General features: G+C 42.6%; 1 protein-coding gene across 6 annotated transcripts in view; it reads right to left on the bottom strand.

Annotated features, from left to right (window-relative positions):
- The window catches only part of Dennd2b (DENN domain containing 2B), a 165,283-nt gene that overhangs the window by 76,546 nt on the left and 69,400 nt on the right, over positions 1 to 19,337 (bottom strand). The window contains exon 1 of one of the 6 annotated variants that reach the window (XM_021636263.2): positions 5,535 to 5,692. The exons of the other annotated variants lie outside the window; for them this stretch is intronic. The gene's annotated coding sequence lies outside the window, so the exon portion shown is untranslated. Of the gene's footprint in view, positions 1 to 5,534; positions 5,693 to 19,337 lie in introns of those variants that run through there. 6 annotated transcript variants of the gene reach the window in all.

Here is a 19,337-nt window from a genome sequence, read left to right as displayed (position 1 = left end):
GAATGGAGCACAGACTACCCAAGACTTGCAGTCAGAAGTGAAGGCCCCTTGCATCTTCAGACATGAGCAAGACTAGGACACAGTACATACTTCTTTGGTACCAATTCCCTGTTGCTCTGTTATTAACAGAGTTAATTTTCCTTTTACCAGTCATCCTGTATGCAGAGCACTGTTCCCATGCATTCATTATGCTAATTAATTTAATACTCTAAAACAATCCTATGAGGTAAGTATTGCCAATTCTATTTATCTTACCAAGCAAGAAAGCTAAAGACTAAAGTATAGTTAGCAAAAGGCGCAGCAGGAAGTGAAACTGTGTCTAACTTCAAAATCCCTTTTCTGGTTACCATATCATGGAAAGATAGTGGGATGTTACTATTGCTGTGTCTTCTATAGCCAGCCACTTCAATTCTTTTTCTGAAAAGACAGACCATAAATCCAAGGAAATAAGGTATACAAAAATGCTTCATATGCTTTACAATATATAAATAATGGCTACTGCCATGGCAGAACTAATGTTACCACTTTACACATGTGTACATGTACATGCATGCACATACACAAACATTAAGAGGAAATGGGTTTCAAACACAGCCTAATCTGTCTCCCAGCATTGAAACTCACAAAGCCTAGTCTCACGGCTAGTGTTCCTTGAATTCACTTCTGTATTAGTCACTACACTGCAGTCAACCCTGGGACCTTAGCACTCACGACTATACATTGAAAAGTCTTGTCCTCAGGTAGATTAGATGGATCAGCAAACATACCTTAAGGGTCTTTTTGAAGAGTCCTTCTAAAATGCTAATGGTTAGAAATGATGCCTAGGACTTGGCTCAAAAATCTGGTAGTGGAGGAGTAAACAGGCCTAGAAACAACGCCAGCTAGTCCATGTGTTGATAAGAGTTGATGCTGAATGGTGGTTATAGGGTAATTCATCTTCAACTCTTCTTCTGGGTATGCTTGACATTTTCCATAATACAAAGTTAAAAAAAGGTAAAACCTCTTTAGTGAAAAGATTAAAGAGGAGCAGTGCCAAAGGTTACCCATAGGTGACCTTCAGAAAATGAAAACTATAATTTTACAATGGAGACATCTGGCTGGTCTACTTTAAGTAGTGACCAAATTTAACATCAGAAACAGTGGGATAGCCAGATTTATATGCTTGTGATCTTCTGCATTGCTCAAAGGCGCCCTCCAAAATCCTGACCAACATCTAGCCTATATATCTAATTACAGTTTGTAGAAAACACACAGAAGAGACAACAACTGAAATGACGTTCCAAAGAGATAAATCTATTAAGTGCAAACTGAATTCCTGTCTGAAGATAAAAAGGGATGTCTAAACTGAGCTGCATCCACCCTTAATAAAACACACAGAAAGACACACAACCCACTTTTCCAGAGTCCTGCAAGTTTCTATCCCTGACTTCTCATACTCTCATACATGCCCAAGCGTATCAGCAAGCCCTGCATACTCCGACTGCTCTAAGTCTCACTTCCACCCTCCCCCCCCCCCCCCGTGACTTTACCAGCAATTGCTTGGTTTACTGCAACAGTTAAAGCCATCCCTAAACTTCAGCAGACTCTTCAGGTCTACTCTGTACCCTTCTTTCTCTGCACATCACTCTTGATACCTCCAAAGCTAAACTGTGGGGAACCACAGAGCATCCAACATCTGACATAGCACCCAACTCAGCACAGCACTCATTAGCAGGAATCACAGCGCAGTAAGCACCCAACTCAGCACAGCACTCATTAGCAGGAATCACAGCGCAGTAAGCACACACTTCTCAGTTCTTCCAAGTCTTCTCAGTCTGAGGAGAAAGTTTCCATTTGCTGTTACCTCCAAACACCTAATCTGGCCCCACTCTGTGTGTGTGCGTGTGGGCATGTACATGTGTATGAAGGTGTGCTTCTACACAAGCATATACAAGACCAAGCTTGGTATTGAGAGCCTTCCTCGATCACTCTCTACTTTATTCGCAGGGTCTCTAATTAAACCTACAGTAAGCTGCTTGGTCTGGCCTGGCTATACCATCTCTTAATGAGAAAGGACTTTCACAAACCACAGTATCTAGCTGAAATTTTAAACATTTTTGTTTCACTGTACTTAGTAAGTTACCTTCCCTGTGTGTCAAATAATACTGATTTGAAAAAAAAAAAAAAAGCTTAAGAAACAGGTTTTTTTTAAACAAATATAAGTATTGATAAATACAGAGTAAGGTGATTTAAATGTTGGGTAAGTAATAGCCCAAGTATTAAGAGGCTTTGGAGGTACTAAAAAACTGGCAGAGAACGAATAAATCCTGGGGGAACTATCCAGTAGTTTCTCTTACCATCATGATTACCCCAAAGTAAATCTCTCCTTAAGCAAAACAGGCCTTTGTCACTGCCTTGAGGAACAAAGTGTGGTCCATTCAAGATTGTACTCCCAAGCCTAGGGAAGATAAAGGCCATTCAACATCTTCAGGTCTCTCTAGGGCATTCACTAGGAGATCCTGAGCTGCCTCCTAAGAATTGTAGCTCTAGAAGGTACAGCATGGAGTAATAGTAGAGGCAGAGACAAGAAAACTCTCAAGAATGAGAAAGCATATTTAGGAAGCCCCAACTGTGTGGGTTTCCCCAACCAAAACACACAGGTGAGTGAGCCTTCAGACAACATCTGCCTAGCCTCTATCTAACTAAAACTACACAAGACGCTCAGAATCATGAGAAACAACTGATGTTTAAGCCACTATATTTCAGGGTGCACATTGGTCAGCAGGAAAATGGCAGCTCCAAGACCTATGTGGAGTCCCATCTTGAAATTCCTCACATCCCTGTTAAGTCCAGCAAACTGCAGCATTCCTGTCCTCCTGTGAACACATATCCTTGTAGCCACTTCCTAATTTTAACCCTCTACGCAAAGTACTCAGAGCCCAGTGCAAATCCTTGTAATAGAATCCACTGTAGGATGCTGGCCTTTTCTATACCTCATCCAACTCAGTTCCTTCAGAGTGCAGTTCTCTGTGCAATTGGCCCTGCAGAGATCTGATATATGCTTCCCTGAACACTTTCCCCTTCTCTTTCCTTACTTAGCTCACTTCCACTAACATTTCTGCCTAAGCTCCTGGCTGACAGAGCATGCTAGCTTATTCCTGCTCTCCTCAAGTGTCCTAAGCCGTAATGACTAGCCCTAAAGTTTGATTTACACTCTGATCCTTGAAGGAGGTGTTTTGTCCTGGGTTTAGGACTCTAGGATCAGCAACCGTGCTGCTAAAAGCTGCCTTTAAGGTACAGTTAAGGTAAATCTGTTCAGTTTAGTATCTCGGACAGAAGTGAATCCTCAATAAACAGCCTTCCTTCTCTGACTTCATAATCTTCCTTCACTCTGTCCTCTGTGTGTGTTTATGTATTCATTTATGAATGCACAGGACAGACATCTTGTTCTGAAAAGGCTATTTACCTCTTTAAAAAAAAACAACAACAACCTCTCACTAGCCTCCTGGCCAATGAGCCCCAAAGATTTGCCTGACTCCACCTTCCCAGCATTTGGATTATAAGCATCTATAACCATGTCCAATTTTTCATATGTGTGATAAGACTGAACTAGCTCTTTACTCTCTCTCTCTCTCTCTCTCTCTCTCTCTCTCTTTCTCTCTCTCTCTCTGAGACAAGTCAGGTTGGCTCTTGATCTCATGGCCCTCCCTGTCTCTGACTCTGCCTCCCAAATACTAGGATTACATGCTTGGGCCACAACACTTGGCTCTTTATTAGTACCTGAAGAAGACACATTTGTTCATGTTTATTGCTGCTCCCATGGCAAAGCCACATCCTTTCTGGGACTTTGGCCCACTTACTATGCCACCATGTCACTGATGTCAAAACTCACCTATGGGCTACCTCAGCCAGAATGAGATCATTCAGCCACATCTCTGCATTAGGGAGAGGCTTTGTATTACAATCTCTAGGTCTCTAACATTCATACAGTTGCACCTAGGGATTCACTCTGAAGTTTTCCCAAGGGGCCAGATGTGATTATTCCCAAACACACAGAAAAGGAATATGGTAGTACCACATCCAGATAACAGAAAATAAACAGGCTCCAGGATTGGGGAGACTTGTATATTATAATTGTCAATCTGCTGCCTTCATTAACTGGTTAGAAGTGTTCCTTTTTAAGTGTTGCAAAACTATTTTTAATGGCTATGGTACATCATAAATAGGAGATACTATGAGAATTTGAATATGGGGGCCTTAATTCACTAAAAGAAGAATAAAATAAAGTTTACCAATTTTATGTAAAGGATCAATTTACCAGGAGAAAAGAGGAAGAAAGAAGGAAAAAAATACTATCAACACATATATCCCAGACCTGATATATCTGTGTATATTCATAACAAATCTATAAGGAACTAACCAGAAAAGTGAATAACATATTTAAGCATAAAACTCACAGAAGAATAAAAGCAATTGGCAGTAAACATAAAAAGTGCTCACTTCTGCTAGTAATGACAGAAAACTAAACAAAGCATTAAAAAAAAAAAAAAAGACCCTTTTCAGATGTTAGAAAGATGGCTTAGTGGCCAAGAGCTCGAGCCTTCTTTAGGACTCCACTGGTACTTCATTCACATACACATACACACACACGTGCACATAACAAAAAGAAAATCACTTTTAAAAGGAAAATTCTTTTTTACCTATCAGATTGGCAAAGATGAGAAACTTGCAAATACCATACTGACACAGGTGTGGTGGAAATGTGTCTTCCTATACTACTCATGAGAATTAAGCTGATGCAACTCCTTTGGAAAGCAGCTTGGCAATATTTATTAGAGTAAACCCTTTGGTCAGCAAGGCTTCCCTTGTAGGAATTCTGCTTAAAAAACACAAGTATTAGAACACGTGGGCAAACAACTGCGTGCTTGCTACAGGAGTGTCTACAACAGGGGGCACTGGGGAAACTCAAGGTCAATTCTCAGGGTCTCACTGTGTAAAACTATGAGAGTCATCTGAAAAGGCATAATGTTGCTGCCAAGAGGAATATACTAACATAGAAAAACACTCTTGGTTCTAATACAACATTTTTTAGTATAGCGTAATATTTTCTTGTAGTAAAGCATAATTTAAAAATTTCAATTACTCATTAGTTGTACAATTCAGCGGCATCATATCATATCACAAAGTTGTACAAACATCACCACTATTTCCCCAGAAACATCCTACACCAACCATTAACTTTGTATTTGTCACCTCTCTCCGAACTCCAGGTGAGTAATGTTGTTTCTGTCTATTAATTTGCCATGTCATTTGCCAGTGTTATGTTGTGTAAACAGAATCACTAAAAAACAAGAGCCTATCTTTAAGACTTCAAAATCACATATATAAATTATATACACTTATATATAATTTTAAAGACTTAAAGACTATACACACACATATGGGGAAGGGAGGAGAGGAAAAGTCCCAGACCTCTAAAGGAAAGAGCATGCCAGAGAAGGCTTTAGGAAACATGGATGACAAAGAAGAGAGACCCACTTTATGCCTTGTCTCACCTGAAGCCTCTGGTGTTGAAACATGAAGGTGATGACACCTGGAGCCATTCTGCCTCAGAGAAATTCTCACAAGTAAAAAACCTGACCTCTGTGGGAACACCCCAAGGACTGAGAAGTGAAACCCTCTCTGCCAGGTGTTCTCAACTTTTCAACCACTCACTGTGGACTTTGCCCTTGAAATCCAACTCCTGGGCTGAAGAGATAATCTCCTTGTGTAAACTTGGCTAATAAACAGAGCACACTCACACTAAGCCTGCCTGCAGCCCCTGAGCCAGCCCAGCCAACCAAAGGGCTGTGCAGGGTAGGCAGCGTTTCCTGACAGAAATGTCACTTGTCCTAATGAAATAAAGGGCACAGGATGGGCATGTTCCAAAAATCAGACAAGCAGCAATTTGTAGACAAGCACACCACCTGAAACCTCACCTGGAATTGACTTGGATACCATGAGAAAAGTGACTAGAAAGGCACAGACCTTTACCCATGTCTGTTGATATTACCATGCGAATCAGCTAAGAAGTTCTAGGCTAGTCATAAAGTTCTAGCATCTTGTCTCAAAGCCTTACTGCATCTCAACCACCAAACCTCTTAAACAGTGCTTCTCAGAGTGAGGTTCCAAAATTGCCACTGCCACCATCATCGTCACCACCATGTACCAAACCACCACCACCACAGGCACCACTACTAACACCATACATGCTACCATTACACATCAGCACCACCACCACATACACCGCTACAACCACCATCACCACACACCACCAACACCAATACCATATACATAAGACCCCACATATCATGACCCCACCTCACATATCACCATTACCACCACAATATATAACACCACAACCACATATGCCGCTACACACACCACACACACCACCACCATCCCACACCATTACCACCACATACCACCACACACCACTGGTACTACACACATTACCACCGCCAGCAGGCATATCTATAACTTGTCCAAAACACAAATTCTTAGTCCTACCTTGGCCTTCCTTACTGAACTTGAAATATGCTCTCTGAGTAAGTCTGGTGTATGTTCGAGTGTCAAAACCACCAATCTAAGGCTCCTAAGAGCTCTGCAAGGGAGTTCAGACTCTGCCCCTGGACTTCCTGACTTTCTACTACTTTAAATCAGTTTTGACGGAAAGGAAGACTGCCTATCCATGATAATACACTCAGTGAGATAGACAAGACTTCTATCATTTCAGTTGTGCCATAAGCTGCTTTCCCATAAAATGATGCCAATGATGTTCTTTGTTGCTTTCAGAGCAGTGATTCCCTGGCTCTTGGTGATTCAGCTCTTTAAGTTCTCACCTTAGCCCATCTCCTCAGACTCATCGTGGAACTCATCTGTGCATCTCTGCTCAAGATAGAGGAGTATTAAAGTTTTGTCCAGTAAATTGACGTTAAACACAATCTGGAAAGAAAAAAAAAAAAACACACCTCACACAAACCACATATCTTTCCTTCAGAAGCAAAACCGTCAGATAGGGATGGGAAGCAGCAAGGTAGAACTCACTATTCACAAAAGAAACTCCTTTGGGTCTCAGAAATCTACGATTGCCTGAAACTCACTCTCACCCTGATCTAGCCCAACAAATTGTTTTATTCCAGCATACCAGCTAGGAGGAACATGGATCACATGAACTAACTTCTAAGAAATAAGAGCTCACAAACACCCCCCCCCCCCATCTTCATTTCTGAACTCTGCAACTCAAGCCAGGCAGGTTCAGTACCTTCAGAAAAAGTATCTACAAATTAAGTGTAGTCAATGCTTAATTCCTAAGAAGTCAAAATTGTGACCTGATAAATTTCTTTTCTTAAACATTCCCAGCAAACTTCAAAGACTTGAAGATATCCGTAAACTACAAATTAAAGGTTTATTTATTGTAACTACTAGTCTACTGATAAATTATTTAAAAAAAACAAATTCCATCTTCTTACCATAAAATCCAAGAAGACATAACTGAAATAATGTGAGGGAACCATACTGCAGAACTGCATATGTTAGGTATGGTGATGTATGCCTGTAATCCCAGCACTCCAAAAGTAGAAGGAAGAGCAAATGTTCAAGGTAACCCTCAGCTAAACAGCAAGGATGAGAGACCAGAAAGGGAGCAAGGGAGGGTGGGCAGCTGGTCAGGAGAGATGGATCAGTGGTTAAGAGTGTATACTACTCTTGCAGAAGATCCAAGTTCAGTTCCCATAACCGAAACTGACAGTCTCAACTACAGCTCCAGGGAATCTGATGTTCTCTTCTGGCCTCAACTGGCACCTGCACTTGTCCATAACCCTGCCCCCAATACACCCATTTTTCTTTTGTTTTTCAAGACAGGGTTTCCCTGTGTAACAGAGCCTTGGCTGTCCTAGAACTTGCTTTATAGACCAAACTAACACAGATATGCCTGCCTCTGTCTCCCAAGTGCTAGGATTAAAGGCATGTACCACTACAATCAACTAAAAATTTAAATATTTTTTTTAAATGGGGGGAAGAGAAGAGAGAGGGGAGAAAGGTAATTCAGGTTATTTGTGTTCCAGTCTTACCACACATCCCAACCCCCTGCCCCATTTTTTTCTTCTAATTAGTAGTCTTGGTAGTTGACATTGTAATCATTTCAGTGAAAGTTGAAAATACTCTATTCAGCCCCACAAACATTCAAAACTTATTCTAGTTTCCAATGGATTGAAAGGAGATCATAGTCATCGATGAAACATAACTCTGAGCAGGGGACTCATTAAATGTTTCAGGTAAGTGAGAGGAACCACATTTATGGTATGTTGATCAGAATAGGGGTGTAGAAAGAGCACATGCTTCAGTTCATATAGACTTAGATCCAGAGTGTAAGCAAGTCAGGGGCTTGAGTTCCTGAAGACATCATATCAACAAATTCACTCAAAGATTGTCATGAGGGTTTACTAAAATGTCAAATAAAATTGCCAATAAAAGTGCCTGGTATACAAGAGAAGAGGACATCTTTGAGACAAGCTGTAGATCTGCAACAGAGTAGTCTCCTAGCAGGATATGGGGTGACTCTAGCTGAGACTACTAGCTCCGGAGGACATGGAGACTGAAAGGGCCACTGCCTACCCAGGTGGGACTTCCAGTGGAGAAAGGGGGACACCAACCCACCCACAAAGCCTTTGACCCACAATTTACCCTGCCTACAGGATATGCAGGGATAAAGATGGTGCAGAGAACAAGGGAATGGTCAACCAATTACTGGCTCAACCTGAGACCCACCCCATAGGCGAAAGCCAACCCCTCACACTTAATGATACTCTGCTATGCTTACAGACAGGAGCCTGGCATAACTGTCCTCTGAGAGGCTCCACCCAGCAACAGAACAAAACAGATGCTGAGACCCACAGCCAAACATTAGGTGAAGCTAGGCTAGTCTTGTGGAGGAGTATGGGGAAGGATAGAAGCTCCCAGAGGCGACAAGAACCCCTCAAGAAAACCAACCACGTCAACTAACGTAGGCCCACAGAGACTTACAGAGACTGACACACAAATCAAAGAGCATGTATGGACTGGACCTAGGCCCACAACATAAATGTAACTTATGGGAAGCTGGGTCTTCATGTGGGTCTCCTAGCAACAAGGGGAGCAGTTGCCTGCTTTTGTGTCACTTCCCCCTAGCTGGGCTGCCTTGTCTGTCTTCAATAGAAGAGGAAGTACTAAGTCCTAATGTGACTTGATGGGCTAGGGTGAGTTTGAAAGTGGGGCAGGGGACAACTCCCCTTTTTTGAGAAGGGGAGAGGGGGAAGGTGAAAGAGGGAGGGAGGGAAGGTGGGGCTGGGAGGAGAGAAGGGAGGGGGCTGTGATTGGGATATAAAATGAATAAATGAATAAATTTATTGTTAAAAGTGCCTGGTATAATAATACATCTACTAACGAAATAACATAAACCTAAACTCTGCAGAAAATTGTGAACACATATTGTTGATCCCAAGTATGCATACACTTAGCTTCTGCTAGTTGAACCTGTTCATGTCCATCCCTACTCCAGACTGCTTCTGCTTCTTCTTATTCTTTTCTTGATTCCTTTTCATTAGATTCAATGCTGCTAGCCATCTCTGTCAAACTGCTACACCTCACTCCAAAGTAGAGCTAGAATGTGTACCTCTAACACTGGTTAAGTCCCTGACAAAGGCCATTAAGCACCATCTCAACTGGTCTCAGCTAACACCATGCAGTCTGAATCACTTGCTCTTGCACCACAACCATATTTACTTGGCACATCAAGTTCTCTTTACCTCTGGCCTTTGTCTTTCCTGTTTCCTATGTTAGGAAGGTACTTCCCCAAGCCTGTATATTCCTGGCTTCTTCTCACTTTGGAGAAGTGAGGAGCTTGAGCTTGAACCTCATTCTCTGAGAGGCCTTTTCTAACCTCTCCAGTTCCTATTACCCTCTCTCATATCCCCATTCTCTCCTTTGTAACATCACTTTATCCCATGTATTGATCTGTTTACTTGTTTACTGAACTTTCTCTACAATGAGCTCCATGAAAAAAGACTTTGCTATCTATCTTTATTATCTCTACATCCCTAACATACAGTATAGTAGCTAGAACAAAATGGATACTCAGTAAATATTTTTTAAGGCTGGAGAGAGGGTTTAGTGGATAAAGCACCTACCATACAAGTATGAGTTCAATTCCCCAGAACCCATGTCAAAAGTCAGACATGGTAGTATGCACCTATAATCCAAGTGCTCCTTATATCAACAGGGGGTGGAGACAGGAGATCCCTAGGACCTTCTGGGCCATTTAGCCTGACATATGCAAGGGCAAATAGAAAACACTGACTTAACTAAAACATTCTCATATTTTCTCTGTGTCTATGTCTCTGCTCTCTCTCTCTCACACACATACACAAACACACACACACACACATAATTAAATAAATAGCTATTAAATGAATCAGGCATGGTGGCACTTATCTACAATCCCAGCACTGAGGAGACTCAGACAGAAGAATTCCAGGCCAGTCTTAGCTATATAGTAAGACTTTGTCTTAAGTAAATATTTACTGAATAAATAAATAAATAAATAAATAAATAAATAAATAAATTCCATTTCTGAAATTTGAGGCAGAGGTACAGCTACCCTCTTCTTTCTCTTAACTAATGGTTAACAGGAGAGGCTGGCCCCCCAAAACAGAGACGTGGATGAGGAAGATAAAAGGCTGAAGATCAACCCCTGGGAAACACCAATAAGCAGTCCCCACAGCACCCAGCTGAAAACAGTAAACATTGCTAGGGGCTCAGGAGTTTCCTAAGGGATCTATTCCCCAGGGTTTTCTGTCTCAAACTTCTTCCAGGGGCCCACATTGACTTCTAGCCTTAAATTTTGCAGCTGAAAACAAGTCTAGACGGTACTTCTTTTGAAACTCACCAGAATTTGCCTAACAGTTATGGGTTATGAGATAAAGAGCAGGGGTGAGGGGAGGGAGAACAGAAAAACCTATAATTGAGATTTAAATACAATAAAAATCTCCGCCCCCCCCCCTTTTTTAACCCAATTCTTACCCTCTTTGGGGCACTAATTCAAAATTAACCAAACCCTTCTCCCCCTATAATGCTCACAGCTGGCTCTCCCAGAAATTTTAAGAATAACAGCTGGGCAGTAATAACCCTGGGCAGCAATGAATACTCACACCTGGAGGATGCGATGTTGTCCAGTCTGTTTAGGTCTGAACTTACAGGGGGAATAATGGGCAGGGGAATGGGTGGGATGGAAAAAGGCAAAGAAAATGAGGCTGTTTTGCACGTTCCACCTAAAATTCAAAACCTTAATCCTCTGAACACAGCAGCTGAGTTAGTCAAGCCAAGGCTGCAAACCAAGGTCACTGCCACTGCCAAGATCATGTCAACGATTCTAAATACTTTTCTGTCACTCTCATGTATCCACTTCTTTACAGCTGCCAGGGTCACTCACATTCTTGAATTTTCTTTTTCTAACTGCATTCTTTTTTCTCAACTAGTAAAATCTCTCTCTATATATATGGCTCTGACCTACTTGTCCCCTAACCTTTGAAAATGAGTCCCATGTGTGGCTCATTCAGCACCCCACAGGCTTCATCTTTTAATTATTCCAGCAGAAAAAGGTAGGTCATGAGTGGCTAATAAACTAAGTGGAGAGGGGAAACAGTATAGTGTTAAATTTGCGCCACAGAAACTTTCTGTCAACAGTAGTAGAAGCATAACTGTGCTGAGTATTGAGATTGGGGTTCTGAGAATACAATGGGTTCCTAGACACTGAGCCTTGCCTCTGAAAGCCTTCAGAATTAACTACAGAATACTTGGCCCTACCCTGCAAAGTTTGGCCTTCTAGTGGGGGGAAAAACACCTTAAATTATAAGCAGTCTTATTCAAAGAGAACATCTGTGAGGCACCTCCTCACAGAGATTTTGCCTGCATTGTGCAGGCCCATAAATTGGCACTGTTGAGATGACCTTTCCAGGCGCTATTTCAGCAGGAGATAACAACAAAGCTGAGAGCTTTGGGAGCTCTCAAAGGAGATTTGAGGGACTTAAAACGCACTGCTAAATTTGGCAGCAAAAGTTCCTGTTTCTTACAACTGGAAAAGGAGTTAGACTTATACTGTAGATAAGGTGCTACTCATTTTTTTTAGATACAGATTAGAACCTCCCTATCCAGACCTCCTACTCCTCTGGGAGTGGTCAGTGCTGGGCAAGTGGCACCTGGAAATGGACTCAAGAAGTTTCTTGGAAAAGGAAAGTGCCAGGGCTTGTCCTGATGATTGTCTCAGTCATAGTCACTTGCCCAGATATCTGGTACTTTTCATTGCCTAGATCTCACTGACCTTGTCTCCACTCTCCTTGAGCCTCCCATCAGCCCTTCTACTTCCTATCCTGCTCCTTCATACAGGGTTATGCCATGTCCCCACTCCAATGTCATACATGTGCTAGCCCTCACAGAGGATCCTCTAAGCCTAGACAGTTCTTTGGTTTGGCCAGATTCCCCCTCTGACCTATTTGTTTGTTTGGTTGGTTGGTTGGTTGGTTTGCTTTGAAGGAGGATCTTACAATATAGCCAGGCTTAGCTTCAACCTCCTACCTCAGACTCCCAAGTATTGAGATTACATGCACCATCACCCACCGTGTAGTTCTGGCTGGCCTGAAATATGCTATATAGATAGGCTAGGCTGATCCCACATTCACAAGATCTGCCTGTTTGTATCTTCCCAGTGATGGGACTAAAGGCGGGTACCATCACACCACACAAAGCAAAGTACAAGAGTTCTGATCTGTTGCTCATAAGGGGTCTCTTAAAATTGCCCACGATGTTAAGGAAGAGATATAACAAACCCCACAGCTTAGCCACAAATATAGCTTGGTTTGCAAGGGAGTAATAAATAGGAAAATAGCTAATATTTTGTTCACAAGGTAGAAAGTAATAGCTATGTCTTCACATGTAGACTTCACTACAACACTCTCAGATAAGTCTTTTACCACCACAGTTTGATAGAGTAAAAGCACTGTGGACAAGCTACACAACAGAGGCAGCCCTAAGAACCACGTATGTGGCTGAATCATCAGACACTTAGAATTCAGTCTGACTAGAGTCCAGGTTCCAAATGTCATTCTGGTTGTATAGCTCTTTCTCTGATATGCTTTGTCTTTGGCCACTAGCTGGTCACTCAAACTGTGAAGAGAGTTCTTCAGATAATACTACAACCTCTCCTTTTTTCCAGAGGAGTGATGGCAGCATTTATTCAGTCTTCAGAGCAAATAAAAAGTAATGCCCCAAACACCTACTAATGAGAATATTCCCAGGAGCACCAAGTAGGCCCACTTCTTTCTTACTAACCTAGAGGGTTTCCAGCTTACTCTCTGTAATTGCTACAAGCATCAATGTACCTTTTGAGCCTGAGAACAAGTTTTCCATCTTCAAATTTTAGGAACTAAGTAAAAATGTTTCCTAGAATCTAGCTGATGGGCTTAAAAGTTATTCAAATACTTTAAAAGTACAAACTATACACAGGTTGGTCACTTGGGGAAATAAAATGTATAATTAATTCCACAGAATTTCAGAGAATTTAGCTGGAAAGTCAACACTGGGATGTGATAAGTCAGAATGTCAATGAAAACTCTCACTCCATTTCTTTTGTTTTCTAGAAGAGGACACTGAGAGCCAGTAGTCAGATTGGATCACTCAGATATGCTAACTCCCTGGCCAACGCATTCTCTTGCCAGGTGTCAATGGAACAACCATAAGGAGAGGTAACTGACAGCAACAGCTGACATTTATTGGCAGCATATGTGAGGCCAGAACTGTAACTCTTACAAAAATGCTTTGAGATGAGTAAGATGACCCCCAATTTACATATGAATATAAAGACAACTTTCCAGTTACTTTTTACTTTCCAAAGATAGTAAGAGTCAGACTACAACTCCACTCCTCTCCTCTACCCCCTCCCCTCATCTCATCTCATCCTCCCCACTATACCACACTACCCCCTCACCTCACTCTACCCCACCCCAACTCCCCCACTCCAATTTACTCCACCCTCACCCCAAGATGGCTGCAAAGCATCCCTTACATGCTGGGTTTTGTGGCATACATGGATCAGTATTTGCAGAACTAAGGAGGACTGGGCTGAAACCTTTGTCAGCATGACAGCAGAGAGGGCAGCCTGCAAAGGGACTCTCATAGGAAGTCAAGGAAGACCTTAGGGGCTCTGCCTGGGCTGACCAGCAAAAAGGGGGTAAGCAGTAAGTAGTTCTAGAAAGATCATTCCTGCATAACAAGCAGGCAGAATTCCACCAGAGGTGCTTTAAGACAGAACCACATGCTCACTGAGCATCTAACAGTCACCAGTGAGCACACACTCCACAGGTTTACCTGCTTTTAAAATGATGTACAGAGGCTAGGAAGACAGCTGAGCAGGCAAGAGTGTTTTCTGTACAAGCAGGAGGACCTGAGTTCAAATCCCTAGAATCCACATGGAAAATCAAACATGGTTGCATGCCTGTTAAAACTCAGTACTGTGGGTAAATAAGGAGAAGACCAGAGATTACTCTTTAACAAGAGAATAAGGCAGGAGGCTGAAGGGATGACTCAACACTTAAGAGGCTTGCTGCTATCAGAAGACCTGAATTTGGTTCCAAGAACACATAGTGGACAATGCCCTCTTCTGACTTCTGGGGGCACCTGTACTCTGTGTGTGTGTGTGTGTGTGTGTGTACATTCATACACATAAGTGAAAATAAAATAAACTTTTAAAGGTGGGTAGTGGTGGAATAAGGCAGAGCGATAGAGCAAGACACCCAACCTCCACCTCTGGCCTTCACGTAGTATACATGCATACCTATGCATGAACGTGCTTATGCACGCAAATACACACATACACACAAATACACACACACACACACACACAAACTCAATTGTATGAAGGGGATGTGACCCAGCTGATAGAGTACGCACCTAACTGCAATGCATGAAGCCCTGAGTTTGACTCCAACACCACAGAAAATCAGTCATGGTGGTAAATGCCTATAATTGCAGCACTCTAGAGGTAGAGGCAGGAAGATCACAAGATTAAGGTCAACTTTGGCGACATAGCGAGTTCAAGGCCCACCCAGGCTACAAGAGACTATGACTCAAACAAACAAGCAAAAATAACAACAGATGCCAGAACTTCATGAAGTAGGCTGTGTTCCAGAACACAGGTAAGAAGACTAAAATTGAGTTCCTTCAGTAAATCTAGAACTCTAAAGTGGCTGACTTCATGTTTTTTGCCAACATTCCTTTTCCTATATCCTTCCCCACCTTAACACTCAACAATTGCAAAGAAGCTTCATGAGAACTGTAGAAGACCCACCCTCCTCCTACCTGCCTTCCTCTCCTTGGCTGACTACAAGAGAAATGCCCTCTTCCCCTTTTCTAGCCTGTGAGTTCCAGACGACAATCAACCCTATTTCTAAACCCCCCAAACTTCAGGTTTGTGCTTCTGTCTTAATCACACCAGCAGAAGCTCACACTGTAGGAAAAAATGCTGCAGGGAGGAAATCTGAACAATATAACATCAACATAAGTCCCACAACTCATACCTTTCTGGATCCTCCCCAGCTCTTAGCCCATATAATCTGTGTTCTCTGACTTAAACTGATCAAGAAAGTATACCATCAGGCACCCAAGATACTTCTGAGCACAGGAGCAAGTGAAAAAGTATATCAACTCCAACGCCAGGTGCTGGCTAGAACTTGCAAAGTGTAATCCTGGGCCCCTCAGAGGCAGGCTAGCTTTCTCACTACATATGAACTCCAATAGGAAGTCAAGGAAAACGTCAGGGGCCCTGTCTGGGCTGGCCAGTAGAAAGGAGCAGACAATAAGCAGTTCTAGAAAGATCATTCCTGCATAACAAACAGGAAGGATTTCACCAGAGTTGCTTTAAGATAGAACCACTTGCTAAGTAACCCATCCACACACACACTGATATATGTTATACATCATCTATATAGCATAACATACATATGAAAGTCTCATAAGTGGCTCTAAGGGGCTGCTGCCTAGCACCCTCTGGCTTCAGAAATGTGTTGCCTTTGCTTGGCTTTCTTTCTTTTAACCCACTGTTGCTGCTGAGAACTACTTTATTCTCAGCCCCCGTATCCAGGATCTCTCTCCTGTTGCTTCTAGATCTTTCTTCCATAACCCTTAGTTTGATCTCCTATTTTCATATGTAAACAGCCTTCACACACTGTGTTGATTCCCAAAGGCAATCTCCAATTTATAGACAAACCTTCAGCCACAGTAGGCATCACAGGAGAAGTAACTGAAATGGTTTCAAAATAAGCCCACAGAAACAGGCCCATCTTGGTTGAAGCAGCTTCATATCCTAATTGCATGTAATTCACCCTTTTATAGGGACAATCTCAGAGAAGCCCAAATATTTAGTCATTGTAATTGTTTCAACAGGCCCCATAACAGTGTATTCATTATGTCAGAGCTGGAGGAGGGGGGTCATTAGAGAAACTCTTCAACAAGGTAGTCTAGACTCATTGAACACCTCCTCTCAAACAAAACACACACACACACACACACACACACACACACTTTTTGGGGCCCCAGGCTAGAAACAGACTTTAGGGTTTCTCTATCAGCTCAGTGTTACATAGAATGACAACATATTCCCCTAAGACAGACACTATTACTTACTCAAACAGATGATCACGGTGCCTACCATCTAATAGAAAGAGATGCCCTCTTCTCCCTTCCTCTAACACAAGTCACATTAATGCAGGTTTTCCCATAGACTTTGAAGAGAAATCTGATGGCCAGGTTTTTTTTTTAATTTTTATTTTTTGGTTTTTGTTTTTTCCCTTCATGCCCTCTCAGCCATGGTCCCTCTAACTCAAAGATTTCAATTATCTGCAGCTTCCTCACCCAGCCCTCCAGTCAACAGAGAGACACAGAAGGGAAGTTGAGCCAGGCTCTTAGGGGCTGCTGCCTAGCCTCCTCGGGCCTCAGAAATGTGCTGCCTTTGCTTGGCTGCCTTAGCAAACTCTCTTGGACCCAACAGTGGAAATCTGAAGTTGCTAGGATGATGACAGCAAATAATCCAGTTTCACAAAGGTGCTCAAGCCCACTTTTCTCAGATACCAGCCCCCCGCCCAAAGTGGTTCTTAGTTTCAGATCCAGTGGAAGACAAGGCATCCCTCTCTTAGTCACAGGTTAGCAGAGAGGCCATGATTCTTGGAATTTGGTGTCTGTTCAAAGCTGTCCTCCCAGCCCAGAGAAAGGAATAGGCCAGCAGAACTAAGGATGCCCTTGGCCTTAATCTCCATAGATTTCCAAGTTTCAACTTCCCTGGGTGATTGGTTATTCTTTTTGGAGATTGGGAGCCCTGAGGGAAAGTATACAGGAAGGGGAGCAGACAAAGGAAGAGAGAGGGAGTGAGAACAGGAGTGTTACTTTTTAATCCTTAAGGAACATAGAGGGATCCAATTTGTGACTCAGCTGTGGGAAGCTAAAGGAGTGGGGAGAAAGGAACAGCTGCAGTGCAATCTAAGTTTTGCACAACGTCTTCAGGCCTGAGAGGCCACAGTGATGTGTCCAATCTAAACTGTTCACAACTTCTCCTTCAAGCCTCACTGGCCATAGCGATGTGAAATCACCTGGGAAAGCTGCATTGTTTGATTCAAGGAAGGAGGAAAAAAAAAAAAGCCCGTTCTCTCCAAATGCCACTCCAGGTCATGGCTGGCATGTTTCCCGCTGTCTTGTGATAGAGGCTGAAGTTATGGGTGGGGTACCCTAGTATGTCATACAGCCTAAGGTTCACTGAAGAAAGAGGGCAGATCTAGGACGCCCTTACTTGGAGTTTCCCCTCTCCTGCTACTCCATTCCTTGGCACAATTCCAGGACATATCAAGTATCTGCCCCTGGAATTCCCACTTCCTTGTTTTCTTTTTGGTTTCCCCCTTACAAGTTCTTCAAAAAGCTGCCTGGCTCTTAAGAGATTTCCAGAGCAATAACACTTTCTATCAATTTTAGGCTGACCATTCAAATCTAGAACTGAGGAGACTGGCCCCTCTGCCCAGTCAAGTTTCCCCAGAGGAGACTAGCAGAAACAGGGCCTGTCTTATAGGAATTAAAACATGTGGTGCCAAAAAAACAAAAACCAAACAAACAAAAGAAACATGTGATGCCACCAGTGCATGGAGCTATGAGCACTGGAAAAGGGAAAGATCTCTTAAGGCACGAGTTGCATAACTTACAGGACTCTTTATCTCTAAAGTGTCTCTAAAGAATCATTTATGAGGCTCAAAGTCTACCGTGAATAGCCTCCTAGCTGATTTCCCAACTCAAAGAATGCACCATTTGTTTCTCTACACATCTCAGCGAAGGCTTGTGAGGGTATCTCATTTGTTTCTCTACACATCTCAGCGAAGGCTTGTGAGGGTATCTCATTTCGATTTGTAAATGCATGTGAGTGGAAGGTGCTTTATTAATGAGGGATTCAGAAGAGGCAAAGCAGCTTTCCAGAGAAATCAGGCTATTCCTTAAGCCTCATTCTTTAGCATATCACATTACATAGATTTGTTTACAACTGTTTTCATGGAAACCATTCCATTTGCTTCCTCTCAATAGTACTATGATAATAACTATTATCGTTATTTCCATCTCACAGCTAATAACCGGAAGCTTCTATTAGTCAAGGGACTTCCCAGCAAGCAACAGAACCTCATAGAGCACCACTGGACTCAGACAATTCCTTCTTACAACTTCTCCTTCAATCCCAACCCACAGGCCATATTCCCTCAAGAAAAGAATCCCTAGAGGGTTGTAGGAAGAGGAATTAACTTTGAAAGAAGCTGATCTGAGGTTCAGGGGCCATTCAGTTCACACTGGCAGACCCTCAGCCCCCAACACTGATGCATACAGTATACATTCAGGCCGCCAGAATCAGAGGTAGAGCCAGCGCTTGTACTGGCAAGCTGACCCGAAGTTAATCAGAAGGTCCCCTTATTGTTTGCTAGGACACAAAAGACACACTGTTCAGAAAGTTCAAGAAGGAAAAACCAAAGAGCCAGGAACAACAGCTGTTCCCTGGCCCCACTGAGAAACCAAAAGTGTCCACAAAGTTCCCTGAGGCCAAGTTGAAGTAAAAGTATGCCTCTTGGGGAAGGGAAGGGGTCCTGTAAGGAGGATCCGCAGCTCTCATCCTCCCTTAAACATTACGAATGGCCTGACTACTGGCTACTTCATCATCTATATAACTCCCTTTAAGGGAGGGTTTCCTTTTGGTAGGCCACACCAAGTTCACC

Source organism: Meriones unguiculatus, chromosome 14 (assembly GCF_030254825.1).
Source record: "Meriones unguiculatus strain TT.TT164.6M chromosome 14, Bangor_MerUng_6.1, whole genome shotgun sequence".
Classification (NCBI taxonomy): Eukaryota; Metazoa; Chordata; class Mammalia; order Rodentia; family Muridae; genus Meriones; species Meriones unguiculatus.
The sequence above is the reverse complement of the archived record's forward strand: the minus strand, read 5'-3'. Positions and strand labels throughout refer to the sequence as shown.